Source organism: Betta splendens, chromosome 4 (genome assembly GCF_900634795.4).
Source record: "Betta splendens chromosome 4, fBetSpl5.4, whole genome shotgun sequence".
Classification (NCBI taxonomy): domain Eukaryota; kingdom Metazoa; phylum Chordata; class Actinopteri; order Anabantiformes; family Osphronemidae; genus Betta; species Betta splendens.
In genome coordinates this window covers 30,804,490-30,823,797 of record NC_040884.2, presented here as the reverse complement: position 1 = coordinate 30,823,797, position 19,308 = coordinate 30,804,490, and the positions used below count along the sequence as shown (strand labels likewise).

The window sequence follows — 19,308 nt, the reverse complement described above, 5'->3', positions numbered from 1 at the left end:
TAAACTGTATATATTGATAATGTGTCTTTAAATTATTTGTTTAACATCTGAGCAGTAAAATGACAGAAAGCAGTTTCTTCATCAAACAGGCAGTGCAGTATCACAGCTAGAACGTCACTGATGGGACAAAACCTTAAGCTAGTGCTTCCGGAAACAGCCGACTGCAGCCGACACTTCTCGAGAGTGTGTACAGTATATTGATGAAGTGGTAGAGACGATGCTTTGACACGGCGGAGACACCGCGGACGTCCAAGCTGCGCGCGGCTGTGTAAAGCATTGAGAAAAGAGAAAGTCCACGACGGAGCGGAGGATTTAGCCCAGCAGCCGCTGCAGCTTCGCCAGGTTTTACCGGAGGATCTGCAAGACGTTTCTAAACCGTTTTCATTTTCCGTCTCAGGGTTCTTTCCAGGGAGACAAATGCCGAGGAACCGCCAGAAGATGGTGAGTTGTAGCATGTTTTGAAGTAGACCGGTGCATGCGTTGATATTTGTGACGCTGCAGAGCACTGACCAACAACTTCCACAGTCCATGAGGGGAATAAATCACAGCCTGTGGCCGCAGCGTCATCTCTGCTGCAGCTGCAAATATGTAAACATTGAACTTTCTTAATTGAATGGAGCCAACACGTTCCTGCATAAATAATTCAGCTGCATCACCACATCTCCATCTCCAGCGGATTTAATGAGAAAGACTAATGAGTCAAGAAATGACACTTGATGCATCAAAGTTGCACTGCACGCGCTACTTTCATCATGTGTTCACATAGTTTGCTTCGTTCTTTTGCTTATGCAACTTACATTGATAAGACGCAGGTGTCATTGTCAGTCCATCACATGTTAATTCACCAAGTGTTTTTGCTGGTTTTATGCTTTTTAATATGTTTGAAGCTGTTTGCTGTTTCTTCTAGAGACATGTTGTCTGCTTCTGTGATCCACTGGGCTCTGCAGTCAGTCCCAGCTCTGTAGCTTTGCCCAGTTCATGCTTAACATACAAAAATCCAAACGCTTCGAACTGGCATTAGACACTGAAAAAGAAGAACAGTGACTTTGCGACGTGGTGGTAATTAGCTGTAGGCTCATCTAGATTTTGAGTAAGCCTTAATTAGGCTGTATAGAGTATAGAGAGAGAGTGAAGAGTGCAACAGATGGAGAGAATAGACTGTGGGGGGTGGGGGGGTTGTGTAGTTCATCCACCCCTGACCAGCTGCATGATGGAAAGCCCTGGCTGTGTGCTCTTTACTAAGCGTGATGAAGGATGCATGCGAGCAGAATCAATTAAGCATTGCCACACACACACACACACACACACACACACACACACACACACACACACACACACACACACACACACACACACACACACACACACACACATCCCAGTACTTACATCGAGGTGAGGACCTCCATCCATTGACAACCAAGCAGAGTCAGTGGCGGTTGGGGTTAGTGGCAAACAGACAAAGAAAAGAGCACAGGCAGATGGGTTGGGCCCACCACTGGTGACACACAGGTCACTGGGACCATAGCAGCGCCTCCTTACTTTGTACAGACTTGGGTGAACATGGAGGAGAGATAGCGTAACACTGGAAAACTGATAAGTCATAAGCAGCTACAAGAAACAGTAAAATGTAAAAACAGTGAGAATTAGAAAATGTGTAAACATAAAAGCATTTAACAAATCTACAATTTATACAATAAATGTATATGTACAGTGTCCAAAACTGCTTTCTACATCGTGTGTATACAGTATAAGTCTGCTACTAAAGGAGATGCTCAGAGCCTCCACCAGGGCAGACTCTGGGCATAGGTGAACTAGGTGGTCGCCAAGGGTGCCACCTTCTGGGCAAGTGCTGCTCCAAGCCTTCAGAAAAAGAGGGGGTGGAGAAGTGGTGAGTAGAGGGCGCAAAATCAGGATCTTGCCTAGGGAGCCAACTTGGCCAGTGGCCTCCACTGTCTGATGTAGTGGATGTAAGAAATTGTCTTAGATGAAAGTCAGCTTGACCAACATCCTCCTCCACAGAGTTCAGTGGACAGTCCAGGACAGAGCTGACCTAGCTTGTTCAATCCAAAGGACTTCAATCTCCTCAGCAGGTGGTCAGACACTGTTTCCAGAACAGGTCTGATCCCCGATTCTCTTGGTGGCCAAGCCCCCATGACAGCTGTTTGTGACAATAAAATATCAATTGGACATTATTATAGAAAATTATTTGTATTCTTCTATGCGTATTTACCTTCGACATGCTTCTGGACCAGGTTCAGACATGTTTGTTCTTAAAGATGTAACGTAATGTATCACATTTAAATAAATACTTTAACTTGCAGATTAAATTTGAAGAAAGTGGGTTGTTAATGTTTGTATTTGTCTGCTCTTTCTCCTTCTATTGTTTCCGGCTGGATTCTAATAATTGTCTGTCTTTTACTCGTACTTCTGGGTCTTTGTGGACTGGTTCATCGAGTCAAGCTTGTCTGTTCTTTGTCGTTGGTTGGGTTTTGATGTTTGCCATATGTAGGTTAGCTTGTGCCACCTTAATGTGTAAGAACAGTTTCTTTTTTGGTTATACTATTTTCTAGTTATGCAGTCAGCTTGTTTTTGGACTTGCTTTGTATTTGATAGTCCTGATTTCATACTTTGCTTATTGGCAGTCAGTTGGTTAGTTTGCTACTAAGCTGCTGCTCTGTGAGTTTATTCCATGTTTGATCAGTAACTCTGTGATTGATACAATGCTATCTCCATTATTTCATTCCTACTACACTTCATTCCTACATTCCTAATGTAAACTGTTTTATGTTTAAACGTATCAATCAACTCATATAATTAATTAATTAATCAAACTAATGTGTTTCTTTCCCACCTTTAAAGATTTTTAGAAGTGTTGGGAAAGTAAATGTGTGGATTTTGGTGGCGTCCATATGTGTCCTGCATACAGTATAACACAATACTCAACTGATTCCTGTTTCACTGCCAGAACAGTCCTGGGCATCGGGACATGGTTTCTACCAGAGCCCTGATGGTGTGCTGGGACGTTAGCAGCATACCCAATGCGTCACATAGTGCATCCTGTTGGATGTGATCCTCAGGAAAGTGATAGACATGCATCCATTTATCTACGTGACCAGGTCTCCTTCTTCCTGAAGCTCAGGTGCTCATTGTGGGTGGACAGGAGCCTAACTGGTTTTAGGCTATGCTCCCTTATTAGCCTCTCCGACAGGTTACTGTATGTTTGTACTGGATAATGTCAAGGGCTGAATGCTAGTTCTAGTTGTGTATTCCACAAGTGAAACAGTTAGAGGGCTCTATTGTGTGTTGTTCAGGCAAGGTGCAGGGTTATTTCACTTACAGCAGAGTGACTGCTCAGCACTGACAGACCTGGGATTTGATCAGTCTGACATTGTTGGTGTTGCTGTCAGAAATGTATGTTTGCAATGTGCATTTGACCTGTGCAGAGTTTGATAGTGTGGGCGGCACGGTGGTGCGGTGGTGGGTAGCACTGTCGCCTCACAGCAAGAAGGTTCTGGGTTCGATTCCCGGAGGCGGACCTCGTGCCTTTCTGTGTGGAGTTTGCACGTTCTCCCCGTGTTTGCGTGGGTTCTCTCCGGGTTCTCCGGCTTCCTCCCACAGTCCAAAGACATGCATTAGGTTGATTGGCCTCTCTCCATTGCCCGTAGGTGTGAGTGTGTGAGTGAATGGTTGTCTGTCTATGTGTTGCCCTGCGATGGACTGGCGACCCGTCCAGGGTGTACCCTGCCTCTCGCCCGTAGCCAGCTGGGATAGGCTCCAGCACCCCCGTGACCCCGCACTAGGGAGTAAGCGGTTAAGAAAATGGATGGATGGATGGATGGAGTTTGATAGTATTCTGCTGGTAGAATGTCACTGACAATCTGCTGAGGCACTATGAAGAAAACCTCCAGACTGCAGTGGAAGAAATCTTTAGCAATGATGACACAGAAATATTCTATTAGGAGTAAACATCTGTCCACTGGATGGATCCTTCTTTGGCCTTTTATCCAGTAGAGACCTACAGACCTCTTCCTCTGGACACTACCTTCAGCTCTACTAAGGCATTCACATCCAGATTTGGAGACCAGCTCAGTGGAGTCCTCTCAATGTGGAGGAGCAGCAGCTGTACACCCACAAGCCTCTGATGTGTAGGTTTAAAGGTTGGCCTCCCTCAGGATCTCGTCAAAACTCCTCTAGAGGTAGATGTTAAAAGAGGTTTAGCTGCATGTTCCCATCAGATTCTCATCATACTGTACATTTGGGCCTGTCAAGTCTGTCTACCTATGTATTACCATGTAGGCCCTCATAGTGTATCCCAAAGCAATACGCCTTGAACTGGGAGCTGGGAGTCAAACAGGCCACCTCTGTCTATTGATGTGATGCTATACCGAGTTAGATCAGGAGCTTTCACTTCAGTTTGATTAGTAGTCCAGCGTCTCTGCAGTGACTCAAAGTGCCATTCAGCGCCTCTGCTTTCTCTAGAATCACGGCGCCGCTGGGTGATAAGGCTTCTATTTACTGCACTGCATCCATTAATGTGGCTCCCGACTGCCGGAGCTTATGGATGAATATGTCCCAGTGTTGGAGCTGTGACCTGCACATGGCCCTGAATGCTTTGTGAATGTAAAAGCTTTCCTTCTCATTAGTCTGAGACTGTGGGCACTATTTTGACATACAGTAAAAGTCGTTGGTAGTAGCCAAACAACATGAGAAGCAGTCATTACTCCCTTATTGTAAATCTGATTAAAGATTAAAGGTCAAACAACTGTTCCACAAACTGATAAGTCACGCACTGAAACTTTAGTCCATGATCTTTTGCCTCAGAATGTTATAGTGAAAAGCACAAACTAAAGCTAGATATTAAATCTATAGCAGCACTGTGATGTCCTGTCACCTGCAGCAGAGCAGGTTTACAGTCATACTAAGGTTCCGTACTGTATATAGCAGCGAATGTGTAGATACACAGAGCCACATAAGCATGTGCAGCAGTTCTGGAACAAGTTAAGGGACATGTTCGAGGCCTGCTTCTCCAACTGTCTGCTAAAGAAGATCAACTCCATTCACTACTGAATCCCTCGGAAATATTTTAGCTCACTATAATAATTTGGTTAACTAGGCTAGATCAACGAGCACTGGTCAGACAGACAAGGACCCCACACAGGGAAATTCTTCTTACTATTTTTACTTACTATATTCTAATTAGAAAAAATAATTTCTTGAGAAATGGGGGCGCTGTTATGTTGCCGAAAATATGCCAAATGCTGATAAGCTGCTGACGTAAAGACGTTGACTACAACAAAACAAAGTAGACTAACATTGAAGAGTTGACCAACATTGAAAAAGTGACCAAAATAAAAATGTTGACCAACATTGAGAAGTTGACCAACATTTCATTTTGACCAACGTTAAAAAGATGACAAAGGTTAAAAAGCTGACCGAGGGACATTGTTAAGGATCACAAAAAATCTAGGCTGATACAAATACTTATTTGATAAAGGAAATATGTAAGAAATCTAAGCAAAAGAACATAATAAACACACTCTGTGAATCAGGACACCTGCCAGTCAAACTGTTTCAGTTAATGTTGCCATGCAGACGAAAGGTGAGAAAATCAGGCTCACTCTGCTCTGTGAAAGAAGAGTTTTACCCCTGTTACACATGCTTATTACAGTTAAACCATAATAGTTATAAGATAAGATAAAAAAAGATAAGATAAGATAAGTCCTTTATTCCTCCCACAATGGGGAAATTTCCACGTTGCAGCAGCAGGATGGTTATAAAACAAGAGCAGGATCAAAAGTATGTACAATTTGAAATAAAATAAAGATGTATCATATATATAGACACATACATACTGAAGAGGTGATGGGTAAATCCACCATGGATTGTCTGGTTATTGGCTGTAGTGACGAATTAAAGATAGAAGTTCTGTCTTAAAAAACGAGCCCTCGCACGCTAGCTGTGACATACACACTAATGGAAATGCTGAAAATTGCTGAAAAAAACCCAAAAACTACCCGGTATAAAGCATTGAAAAGTAGATAGCAACAGAAAAATAAGATTGTAAAAGGAGCACGAATAACTAGTTTTCTCACATTTACCTAAATGACAGAATATATTTTTTCACATTTAGTTATATTTTACAAAGTCTAAATGTAAATGTAAATGTTAAATGTAAATATAAATATTAAATGTAAAAATAAATGTGGAATGGTAAATATAAATTTAAATGTTGAATGGAAATCTAAATAATGTTTCTAAATGTTAAATGTTAAATATAAATTTAAATGTTAAATGGAAATGTTAAATGTTTCCTAAGTGTTAAACTGAATATTCATGACATGTGCCAGTAGACTTCACCCCTACCCTCAAAGTGCTTGTAATGCTGAACTCAGATCAGCGACTCAAACACCTTAAACAATGCGTGCAAACCCAGCCCACATCTGACCTGGAAACCTTCGTTTATAGCTTGCAAGTAAGTTACAAACAACGGCTAGCTAATAAAGTTAACTAACTAGTTCTCCACCGGTGCAACAAAAATATTCCATTCCATTAATTCACTGTTAATGGTATTTACAGTGCCTACGGAACAACAGCTTAAAGCGGAACCTCAGCCTGCACACCTTTTATTACAGCCCCTTCAAACTCTGCTAACGGGAGGAAGCCGGAGTTGATGGCCATGATGGCTTTATTAGTGGGAGAGCTGGCAACAGCTCTTACACTATTGATATCTTTGGTCTTTATTCTTCTTCTTCTCATTTATTATTCCAACCCATTTTTCCATGGCAACAGCGCAGCTGCAGATTTGACTTACAGGTCAAACTGCTGTTGCTCAGTCTACACAACAGTCCCATGTTTATTACTGATTAGTCAACTACAATATTGGAATGTGTAGAAATTAAGGACACACTTCCTGTAAATCCTTTCAAAATAAAAGCACCAATTCAAACAATTAGCTTTTATAGCAATATTTCTAATTTTGCCGGGGTAATTATGACTATTTAAAGATTGCTTGACAGTTTAGTAATTACCCACTCATGCTTCCTTTAAATCTTTTCGAAATAAAAGCACAAATTCAATTTATTAGCTTTAATAGCACCATGTTTGCCTTTGAATGGTTACTTATGACTATTAAGACTAATTGACAGTTACATGATTCCCCCACACACTTCCTCTAATTTCTTTCAAAATAAACGCACCAATGGAAATAATTAACTTTAATAGCATTTTTATGCTTTTGAATGGTTAATTATGAATATTCAAAAACTGACTGATAGTTTAGTAAATACTCCCACACATTCTCTAAATCCTTTCAAGATAAAAGCACCAATGGAATTTTCAGCCTTAATAGCATTCTGTTTTTGCTTTTAAATGGTTAATTATGATGATTTAAAGACTAATTGACAGTTACCCTCACACACTTCCTCTAAATTCTTTCAAAATAAAAGCACCAATGGAATTTATTAGATTTATTAGCACAATTGTTGCTTTTGAATGATTAATTATAACTAATGACTAATTGACAGTTTAGTAAATACCCATGCACACTTCCTTTAAGTCATTTCAAAATAAAGCACTAAACCAAATCTTTATCTTTAATAGCACTATTTTTGCTTTTGAATGATAAATTATGACTATTTCAGGACTATTTTAAAGTTTAGCAATTACCCATGCACACGCCCTATAAATCCTTTCAAATAAAAGCAATAATGTAATTCATGACCTTAAATGGCAAGAGCTTTGGTAATTACTGGTTCATTTCGACTAGTTATTAAACTTTTTAAAAGTTAAGCAATGAACCAGAAATACTTCCTTCAATTTTTTAAAAATAGCTTTATCATGATCGTCAACGATGCACCTTGGTCACCTATTTAACCTGGTGAACTGTTTAATCTTTGTCATCTTTTTACCTTGGTTAACTTTGTAATCTTTATCATCTTTTTACCTTGGTTAACCTTTTAATCTTTGTCATCTTTTTACCTTGGTCAACTTTGTAATCTTTATCATCTTTTTACCTTGGTCAGCGTTTTAATAGTTGTTATCTTTTTAATATTTGTCATCGTTTTGTCGTAGTCAACGTGGCATTGTTTCGGCAACAAAACAGCTCTCCCACATAGCGTTTTTTTTTTCTTATTACTGTATTTCGCCCCGTTTTTCAGTCAGTTTCATTGTCTTAACGTTTCATCATAAAAATGACGTTCTTTCTAAATTTGTGTCGTCTTTAGGAGATGGGGGCTATTGCTTTTCATGTTTTCAGCTTTTCAATTTTTAATGTTATTCAACTTTTTTTGTTGTTTTTTTATAATGGTCATCTATGGGAAACATCGTCAACATTTTGTCAATTTTGCCTCATCAACTTTCCCTCGTTGGGCATGGCATTGTCATACTTTATCGTACAATCATCGTTCAACATTCTCAACGTGCATCATCATTAGACGATCAATGATATCAATTTTCACGTTTTTAGCTTTTCAACTTTTAACGTTATTCAACTTTGTTCATCTCTTTTTTATAAGAAGAAGAAGTGGACGATTAAGACGTCTGCATCAGAAGCCTGAGTGGAACCTCAAAGACAAAGTTATGAATGAAAGTCCTACAATAAGAACAAAAACCTAGAAAAGACATAAGTTAATACTAAGTTTATACAAATCTGTGTGTGAGCCACAGGGAAGCAGGGGTGTTTGGCTCAGAGCGTCCTCTGAAAAATAAAAATAAAAACAAAAGCATGTAATGTCATTAGAATGTGGAGGTACCAAGTTCACTGTTTGTTAAGCATGACAGGCAGAATAAAAATATTAAGAAGTTTTCTAAAAGCATGTAAAGTGGGTAAAAACGTTACGTGGGGTCAGAAATCGTCCACCAGTCTCCACCCCGTTGATATCTGTTCACGAAAGGACCCACATCCTGCCATCTGTCTCCATCATGGTTTCACAGAGGGACGTGCGGAACTGTAGAATAAAATTTTAAAATCTTTTCGTTTGTTAGTAAGAGAAATTGCAAGCGCAGACCTGTGTTCATCCCAAAAGAGGGAAGTTGAGGTCACTTTGAGTGTGTGTGTGTGAAATCACAAGTCTTCAAACTTATCATCAGGACCAGATGACACATGTGCTGTACAGGACCATTATATATATATAATTATAATATATATTTTATATATTAGTCTGGTACGTAAAGTAATTATTACTACTTTTCCCTAATAGTCGTCTTCCCTTTAATAGTCATTAATAGTCTGTTTCAGTCTTTTAGTATTCCTATAGTCTGGTTTTGTTTTGTTTTCTTCTAGTCTGGCCAGACAAACCTATAGTGTGCACAATTTTTTTTAGAAACTGAGGATTTTATTACTGAATTTGTTGCAAATTGAAATAGTTTAAACCATTCAGACTGTAAAGTCATGCAGCAGTTGTCATTTAGCTGTTTGTTATAATTTTAAAATCACTCTGTGGGATTTTTTTGAGCAAAAAGAGGTTCTTCATTGCAAGCAGATAAGCATGAATTTGGATTAATTGAGCAAAGATTTGGATCAAGATTTGCGGTACCGTCTTCTGTCACCTTCCTCCTTCCCCAACCATCAGTCTGATTTGAGCGCCAGAGTGGGTGAAGCCTGACGTAGATGGGACAGTGGTACTTCCATGACAGACATTTCCTGGATCCTTGGATGCAGCTCTATTGGGCCAATCACATCTGAAGCCTCTCCTGTTGTTTCAAGCGGCGTCTTCTCACATGGAGCTCACTCTGCTTTTTCTCTGTCCTTGTTTTCCTTTGCTGATTATCATAAGCAGGTGTCTGTGTCAGACACACACGCTTGTAGTAGATGGTTCATCTGATGAGCCCAGAACGTGATGGCGGCAGACGTTGTGGGAGTCGCTGAGGCCTCCATGCTGTGGTCTGTGTCCTCCAGCTGCTGTGGTATCAGAGCTTCCACCCTGTTCTGGTTGTTGATCAGGCGCTTCTTCTCCTTCGGTTCTTCTGCTGATGGTGGGAAAGGAGTCCAGATCCGGATTTACCCTCATCGCGCTCAGTTCTGCATTAGGACAGAGAGCAGAAACAATGGGAGCATTTGCCCTTGCCCTTGTGTGTGTGTGTGTGTGTGTGTGTGTGTGTGTCTGTGTGTGTGTGTGTGTGTGTGTGTGTGTGTGTGTGTGTGTGTGTGTCTGTGTGTGTGTGTGTGTGTGTCAGTCAGAGCGCAAACAATTCTTCCCCAGAGTTGTTATCTCCTTTTTTTCTGTTACTCTCATTTCTCTTTTGTTTCTTTTAGGGGTTTAGTTTTAATAGTTTTGCTTTTTCACATCTCATCTTTTGTATCTAATTCTTCTTTTAAGATGCGTATGTCCTTTACACTAAGCGGTTCTCCTTTTGAACCCATAATCAGTTTCCCGCTCATGGAAACATGAAACGCAATAATAACCATATTTACTTTTTACTTTAAATTACTTTTAATTTTGCAAGGTTGCTGTCTGGTGGTGAAGACTCCCCGAGTCTGCCCTGACTGCCCCGAACCCGTCTTTCAGAGTCTGGCGGTTTGCGCTCAGATCTGCACACTGGTCTGTATCCTCAGTACAGACAAAAGCTCGGTTCCACAAGCCAACCCTTAGCAACCATCGTCTCACCAACCAGAGCAGACTTTGACCTAATTAAGAACATGTATTATTGGGATTATTATTTTTTTTTTCGATCTAATTAATTTTCCTAATCAAATTTAGTGTTTCAACCAAATAGAAGATTTCTTTTTTTTTCTTCAACCAATTAAAATGTTTCAGCCAAATGAATAAGTAGTTCCAAACTTTTTTTTTTTTCCAAATCAAATCAATCACCACAAAAAAATCTCTCTTACCGGGCCGAGCCAAGTTAAGATTTGAGTTTGAATTTGAGTTCGTGGATCTCGCCAGAGGTGATCCAGACGGGTGAGCATTCCTTAGGACTATCGTCCCTGGTCACACCGTCCAGACAACCTCCAGCGGATCCTGTTTGTGACGCCAAAACTGTGGTGGAAATTTCCCATAAAGAGGCAGATGAAAGAGTTGTCTTTTGTGAGATTTATTATAAAAATAAAGGAAAATAAAAATAATTGGGAAAGCAAATCAAAAACATGGATGTTGATCGTGCACATCAACAAACCAAAAACCAGCTGGGGAGATCAGTGCATCACACCTTTGTGGTGTATGCAAAGAGCCCACGATCCTCAAGTTGCTTCTGCCTTTTAACCCCTTTCTCTGGCTATGGTGGAATGTCTCTCTGCAGCAATGGAATTGTTTGTGCCACCTTATCTTGCTGTGAGTAAGAATGTTTACATTCTCACTTCTGCATCGTCGTGTCTTGTTATCAGAAAGGAAGGAACACCAAGCTTTGAAGACAAGGTGCATTCGCTTTAACAGCCTTGGGTCTGGTGGGGAGTCAGATAGGATGGAGCCAGAGTCCGGGTATAAAAGACAAACATTTATCATAAATTATTACTCAGTCAAATGGAACATCAGATGTTTAGACTTGATGTACGACAGGGCACAAGAGATTAGATGTTTGTGTAAGAATGTTCAGTATTGCACCTAACCAGCACATGACGACTGTGTTGGATAAAAAATAGCACAAAGGCACAATTTTTCCATTACAGTCGTCTATGGGAATCATCGTTCCACTTTCTGTCAACTTGCCTTTTTTCGTCAGCTTCTGTCATCGTCATACTTTAGAGTAGAAACGTCATTTCAACGTCAAAGGCGTTTATCATCGTTCAACTTTCTCCTTGTAAATCAGTGTTCTCTTATGTTTTATACTTTTTGACTTGTGAGCGTCTAAATATCCTGTGGTTTTCAGTGATTCTTCAGCGTTTCCATTAGTGTGTATTGCGTGACCTAGAGTGCGTGATGTCACTATATAACTATTATGGTTTTGCTGGAATTACCCTATTTATCAAGGGTGAAAGTCTGCTTTCACAGAGCAGAATGAGCCTGATTTTCCCGCCTTTCATCTACATGGTGACTGCGCAGCTGCAGATTTGACTGACAGGTCAAACTCAACAATCTGACAAAATAAATACTCCATACCCTGTGCAGCTGTCTGGTCCAGCTGATCGTCCATGAGAGTAGAAAAGTAGATCCAGCATTAGCACAGGTACGCAGCCTTGATGTGAGGAAACAAGATGAACAGTATTTACAGCACTGAAATCCCACATTCATAAGCAGTAGCTTCTTCATTAGATTTAGTGTCAAGATCCCAGGCTGTAAACACCTGCAGTCACGGATAAATAACTATGATCTGCATTATTAGTGAAGCCATAAAATTATAAATTAATAATTAGAACCCATTACTGAATCAGACGGTTACTGGATGTCATGATATTGGTACAAATCGCTCTACTTTCGGCTGTCGGCTGCTAAGGCCAAAAGACTGAATCCCAAACTGAGAAATGTTAAACCTACTGCATTTGAGGCCAGCTCTGTTTGGAGCTGTGGACAAACCGACAGACAGAGCTGGGGAAGAACCCAAATGCAGGACCCACAATACACAACAATTAATACTTGAATTTAATAAAGAACATAAATAATATAGACACGGACAAGGCAATGAACGACGTTACAGGGTGACACAAGACACAAGACACAAACTAAAGTAATAAGAACTCAAACTCACTGCAGGAAACATAAAGGGAAAGCAGAAAAACACAGAACACCAGAACCGAATCACAGCACCTCTAAAAGCTGGAGAATGGGTATCACAAACTTTAGAGATACAAGATAATGAAGAAAAGTTAACTCCACTGTTCGCCTTGACCTGTCAGTGAGTTGGGACCAGAGTTAAACTTTCACCTTGACCTATAAAACCTAGTTAAACCGAGTGGCAGCGAATTTTACCTTAATACTGTGTGTGACAGCGTCAGTAGTAGTGTGTGGTACAGTAATACAATACACGATGAATTGAAGGCTTATCAACCTTCCACATTTGGACTCCAGATGAACCAAGTATATGTGAGTGTATTCTAAGACTTTGTTGCATACACATCAATCATTTCTACCAGCTTGTAGCTGCAGGTCTTTGGGTGCTGTGGCCTAATGAATCGACTGATACTAAACACTAGTAGCACATCCTGTAGTTGTTATGTGGTGGAAACATGCTTCACAAGCTTCCTTCCACTCAGGGACATTTGTCTCCTGGGTGAGTCAGTACTTTCAGACAGTGGCAGCTAACACTCCCAGGTATGAGACATTAACACAGCAGGTATATACACCCATCTGGTGTTTTTCTACATTCTGCATGAAGCAGAGTGCTTGTATGTTTCTAAGTCACATGTTTAATACGAGTACATTAACTAAGCATTGGGTTAGTGCTGCTTCTTGTTGTTGATCTGCTTCCTGATGCTGTGATATACAAGGCACTACTCCACAGCCCACAGTGACCAGGAGAGAAGCAGATTGCTGGGGCCATGGGCACTGCCAGGCTCAGTGGGTCACATCCCCTCAAAGCCTGGGCCAAGCTGCAGAGCCCGAAGCCAAAGCTCCTGCCACTTGGGACGTCACGAGGCCGGACACCCACTGGTCCTCTCCTTATTCATATGGGCACATTACGTACGGGACATATGGGAATGATTCATATCTGAGAATCACTCTCTCCAGAGTGGAGACAAAGTCAAAGAAGACAGTAGAGAACTGACAAGAATACAAGAAATGGGAGAAGTGATACACGACAACACAGAGAAGACAGTGGTCATGAACAAAACCCAGTGTTAACTGGGTGTTCTGTCAGTCCAGCTTCCTTCACTTTAATGAACCTGGACAGAAGGAAGGAATCATCCAGCGTCAGTGTCATAGGCAACAACCTGATGAAGAAAAGCTCGTTGTCTACAGCTCCAGCAGTTCTATAGTCTGTGACACTGTGAGCTATTGTATGGTTCAGTAAACTGCTGTCACGTTCTCTGGGATTAAAGTGTATATTAGACAAACCAGGCTTCTGATCAGTAAAGGTTTTAACATGTTGTTTTCACACTGTTAAAATTTTATTATTCAAGTTATTGCAGTAAATTAGTCCCTCTTAATGTTCCTCCTTCTGATGGCCCACAAAAGGGGTCCATAAATCTGTTACCACAACCAGGCAGTCAGAACTGAGCCTTTGGTGCCAAAACAGTATGTCATGTGCACACACCTGATACCTGCAGGCTATGTTTATATGTGACTGCACATGTGAGGAGGCGCAGAAGCTATGTCCACAATCTAGTTAAGTATCACATGTGGCCTGGTAGCTCAGTACTGTAGGTAGAGCAGGTTAGAACCCTGCTTCTGGCAGCAAAATATGTCCTTGAGCAAGACACTTTACATTAGCTCCCCACTGTGGCTGCCCACTGCTCCCCTTGGGATCAGTAAAAATGCAGAGATTTAATTCCCCATGTGGGATTAATAAAGTTTAATTATTATTATTATTTTTATGCTCTTACCTATAATTGTTACACTGGTAGCAGTCGCGAGTGGACTGCTGAAAGCTGGTTTCACTCACTGGTGTCAAGGTGCCCTGACTACGAAACAAGTAAATAATCTAATATTAATTATATTCACTTTACTGCAAAGTTTGCTCTCCAGGTGTCTGAGCAGTGTATGCCATAGTGGGAATCTGCGTGTGTGTGTGTGTGTGTGTGTGTGTGTGTGTGTGTGTGTGTGTGTGTGTGTGTGTGTGTGTGTGTGTGTGTGTGTGTGTGTGTGTGTGTGTGTGTGTGTGTGTGTGTGTGTGTGTGTGTGTGTGTGTGTGCTGAAAGGATGGGTGATGCCAGATTTACACACACTGCATCCTGTCTTCTGTCATAACCTGTATTTGCAATTTCACAAAATGTGAGAAACAGTGATCACAAACTGGGTTGATAAATACATTTCTCCTGATTGTTGGAGAATAATAGACACAGTTAGAGAGAAAGGAGCTGGGCATCAGTGAAGTTTAATGCTGTGTGAATGCAGACTAACGTGTTTAAAAAAACTCGTCTCTAAGCTCATCTGATTGTTATTGTAATGATGTAGCTGAAACTGGTGCCAGTCAGAATAATGCTTTTTCATTCATTCTGTGTAGCCATATAAACTAGCCATAGCCATATCCTCTGAATCTCTCTGGAGCCACAAAGGCAGATTCCTGTCCATGTGTCTGGTCTGGTGAAGGGTGCTCAGCTTTAAGGAGCTTCACCCTGGCCAGGATTGCCAGAAGAAAACACAAGTATTACACAACTATAAAAGAAGGTTTAAATTAATTTTTAAATACCTACTACAGTATATGCTAGTTAACAACATGATATAAACATCAAACTGCAGGTGAAAAGCAATGAACACGCAACCAAGCCCTTATCACTCTGCATGTTTTGCTTTTCACACTGTTTGGTTTCACACAGAGTGTAATAATAATAATAATAATCAAAGGCGGGGGGGGGCCACACCACAGACCCCGTTAGTTCACCGGGGCCACAGTCTGCTCCGTAAACAGCCACTTAGCTGGCCGAGCAACATGCTTTCCTCAAGGCTGCTTCTCACCCACAGCGTCCATGATTGCTTCAACGCTGGCCTGACAGGCGTCTTCAAACTATGCACTGCTCAGCATCTCTCTCCTTGTCTGTTACAGGTAGTCACCTCAGCGACTGGCCTGACATGATGCTGTATATCTGATACCACAGGGTCCAATCTGGCTTCTTCTCATAGCTTCCTGTTCGTCCCTGTGCTATCTACAGACTCCTCTGTGTTTTATTATCAAATAGACAACAATAGATGTTGATGAAAATGCATTTAATGCACATAGAGTATCTATTATAACACAGCAACACAGTTTCTTCAACAGGAGTTCCTCACATCCCCACCTTCATGTTTTCATGCTATGTTCAACTGATTTGAGCAGTGACTGAGTAGGCATGGATCTGTAAGCGCTAGCAAACCACTGGTCATTAGAACCAGCTGGTGGGATTGAGGCGATATAGATATAAGACTGTCACCTCTGTTAACCAGACTATTTGCAGCGTTGATGTGTCTAGCTACAGCTCCTAGTACTTATAAGTAGTCCAGGACAGACCTTTATATTTGCAGGTTTAGAATCTACAAAGCGTGTGTGTTTAAGATGAGCATTAGATGTCAGGATTTGGAAATGTATGGTGGAAATACAAAGTATTGCAAACTAGATATTAAGGTATTAAACAACAACAGACATCATCACATTCATAGGAGAAAGACCCCATAAGCAAAAGCCCTAGGCCAATGAAAGGTTGGAAACACTATCTGCAATTGAGTTTTTTGTTCAATATCTTTCAGAATTTACAGCTGAAAGTTGAACTGTGGCCAACCAAATGATCATTCCCCTGCTGGTATCACTGCTAAGGGCTAAAATTGTGCAGCTATAAATCAGCAGGGCAGGCTGATGACTTCTCATATCCATTTACCACTGATAATCCCTGTTGAGCCAGATCCCTTTGTACATTACAGACCTGCTCTGTCCTTCAGTGAGACTTTGTTCTGGATGCTGAAGAAGTCATAGAATAGCACCTATGCTTGTAAATCTACAGATTGTTCAGATTGATTCAACTTCAGGATTGATTATATGATGCACCGACTAAAACCAAAGGAGATAACAGGTGTCCTCATCCCAAGCAGTAACTGAGACGAAACATTCGAACATATGTTCACAAAAACAGCTGCATGCAGAATGCATATTATGGTGTATACATGTAGAGTATGATTTCAGTTAGGTTTAAATGTTAATCTGCATTTACTGCACATGTTCAAAAGGAAACATGTGATTTGTCTGTGGCTGCAGGTGAAGCCCAAACAAACCTTCATACAGTACATACACACAGCAGATAAATGTGTCTGTTTATCCTAGTGTCTGTTTGTAGAGTAGTGTCACATCTGGCCCATTTGCTGCTCGTGTTCCTCCCCTGCACTGTGTATTTACTCACTCTTGCCACCACACTTGTCGTTCACATGTTGTTTGTGGTCCTGGGGCCCGTTTCAAGAAGGTGGTTTTGTGGAAACTCAGAGTTTGTTAACCCCGAAATGAGGAAAACTGTAGGAAAACCCAGAGTTTCCTTCGGTCTCCGCCCCTTTTTTAAAGTGAACAGTGTTTAAATGCCTCGTTTAATCTTTCAGTACATTCATAGATTTCACCTGTTTCCTTCGCGCAGAGACCAAAATGTCCGTTTCTAGAGGATCCTGTAGATGAGGACGCTGTATTAATTCACACGGCATTGAATTTACGCCGCGAGAGGATTTTAACGCCACAAGTTAATTTTCTGTCATATCGCCGTGCATATTTATTTGAGCGGTACCGTTTTTATCGAGACTCCATACATATATTAATAATCTTATTCACCCATACGTCAAACACATCACCCATCGTGGCCGTGCTTTTACATCCGAACAGATTCTTTGTGTTGCGTTACGTTTTTTTTTTTGCAAACGGTAGTTTTCTTTATAACATTGGAGATGCTGAGCACATTAGTGAAGCCACTGTTTGTAGAAAAAATCGACCTCAAGCGCTTTCCTTGACACAAACTCCTTAAAGCCATTAAAGAGGAGTTTCACAGGATTGCAGGTATGTGGTAATTAATTTGTTTCATTGAGGCTAATCTGAAAAATGATGATCAGTTAATAATATCTTGCTGTGATCTGAAATAAACTGATAAATGTGCAGGTTCACTGACTACTCTTTCTAATGGTCACTGTAACTGACATTACATTGTTTACATCACCAAGATCATATGTGATGTTGCACATATAAACGTGAACTCATGAATATATAGTGAGTCAACCCTAAATACCAGGCTGCACTGTGGTAAGTACATCTATGTCCTATACACTTATTTCAATGCATGCACTCACACTCACAGGAACACTTCTATGCAGCACTAAAGTAATGTGAACTTTCTTTCTACCTGAAGCAGGCCCCCAGCAGCGCTTTGTCACTGCAGAACAAGAGCCCGGGTGGAAATGACCATAGGCCTGTTGAAAGCACGTCTTCAGTGTCTACGTCACCTCAGGGAAACACCTGAGAGGCCTGTGACATTAATGTGACATGTGTTGTTCTCCACATTATTGCAATTATTAGAGAGGAGCAACACCCTGCCCTACAAAGACCCTGAGGAAGACTCCTTCCATCACAGTAATCTGCAGAGTGGATGGACGGATTTGCTTTAATGTCTTAATCAACCATCACCACCACCACCAATAAAAGAAACTGAATAGATGTAAATCATAATTTATTTGTTTTTTTTTTTCATTTCCTACAAATACAAAGGCAATTGTTAGATTTTATGATTCTTACAATAATTCATACAATTCACCTTTAACTATACACTCATCTCCAGCTTGTGTTTGGGAATTTCAATTTCTAGATCTGGCTTTTCAATCTTGTGGTACAAGTATAACATTTCCTTGAGATTTAGTTTATACAACTCAATAACCGGTAACTTAAAATACAGAAGATTTAGAGTTACATGACATCTTGAAATGACATGTTCCTCATTACTCTTACAGAATTGAACTCTGGCATTTACTGAACATCACGGAACTGTGTGCATCTGTGCAGCAGAATGTGACTGACCTCCTCCTGCTGTTCTTTCACACTCTGGGGCAGAGGGGAGATAATAAAGTCACTATACTTGGAGATCAAGTTACATCCTTTAAGCTACGCAACACAAACATCAGAAATCATGTGATGTGTATAAACTGTATTAATATTACACTTTATAATACTGCTTATCATAATTTAAGCTTTATTTAGTAGTATACTTACAACATCCTGGGCTTCTGTTGTGACAGGAGGATTCATATATTACCATCAGAATCTGTTAAGACAAACAAAGAACCCAACCCAGACTCTAAGAAAAGTAAAAGAAACTAAGAAATGGATATATCAAAAGTAGCCTATGTAAAAAAATCAAATATATAGGTAGACCTCTTACATTTTACACATGCACTTGTATCCTGGGGAGTGACGGGTTCTGATGAATTCCTTCAGCCTCTGCTTTCCAGTGTTCAGGCTGAGTGCCTTCTCCTCTGCATGCGTCAGTGGTGGAGGTGCAGGTCCTCCACCAGTTGTTCTAGCCTCTGCCTTCTTTCTGTTGGCTGAGTAGAAGTCAAATGTTTAACTGTGTGAAAACATTACAGCCATGTTGAAAATGCTGCTGAACTGCTATACTCTGCATGCTATTTAGTTATTTAATATGTCAAATATTGTAAAGTCGGGTAGTCTACACCCATGACATGATGGTGCCTTATACCTGTTTGAATTATGTTTTTACATTTCATTTTTAGCCATGTTCTTCTATGTCTGCAGGATTGCGCCTACATAAAAACTGAAATTAATTTCTTA

General features: G+C 40.6%; 1 protein-coding gene across 7 annotated transcripts in view; it reads left to right on the top strand.

The window, feature by feature from the left end:
- The first annotated feature begins 300 nt into the window (after positions 1 to 300).
- ptprfa (protein tyrosine phosphatase receptor type Fa) overlaps positions 301 to 19,308 on the top strand; it is a 209,463-nt gene continuing 190,455 nt past the window's right edge. For all 7 annotated transcript variants that reach the window (XR_008694380.1, XM_041070385.2, XM_041070384.2 and 4 more), the window contains exon 1: positions 301 to 441. The gene's annotated coding sequence lies outside the window, so the exon portion shown is untranslated. The remainder of the gene's footprint in view (positions 442 to 19,308) is intronic.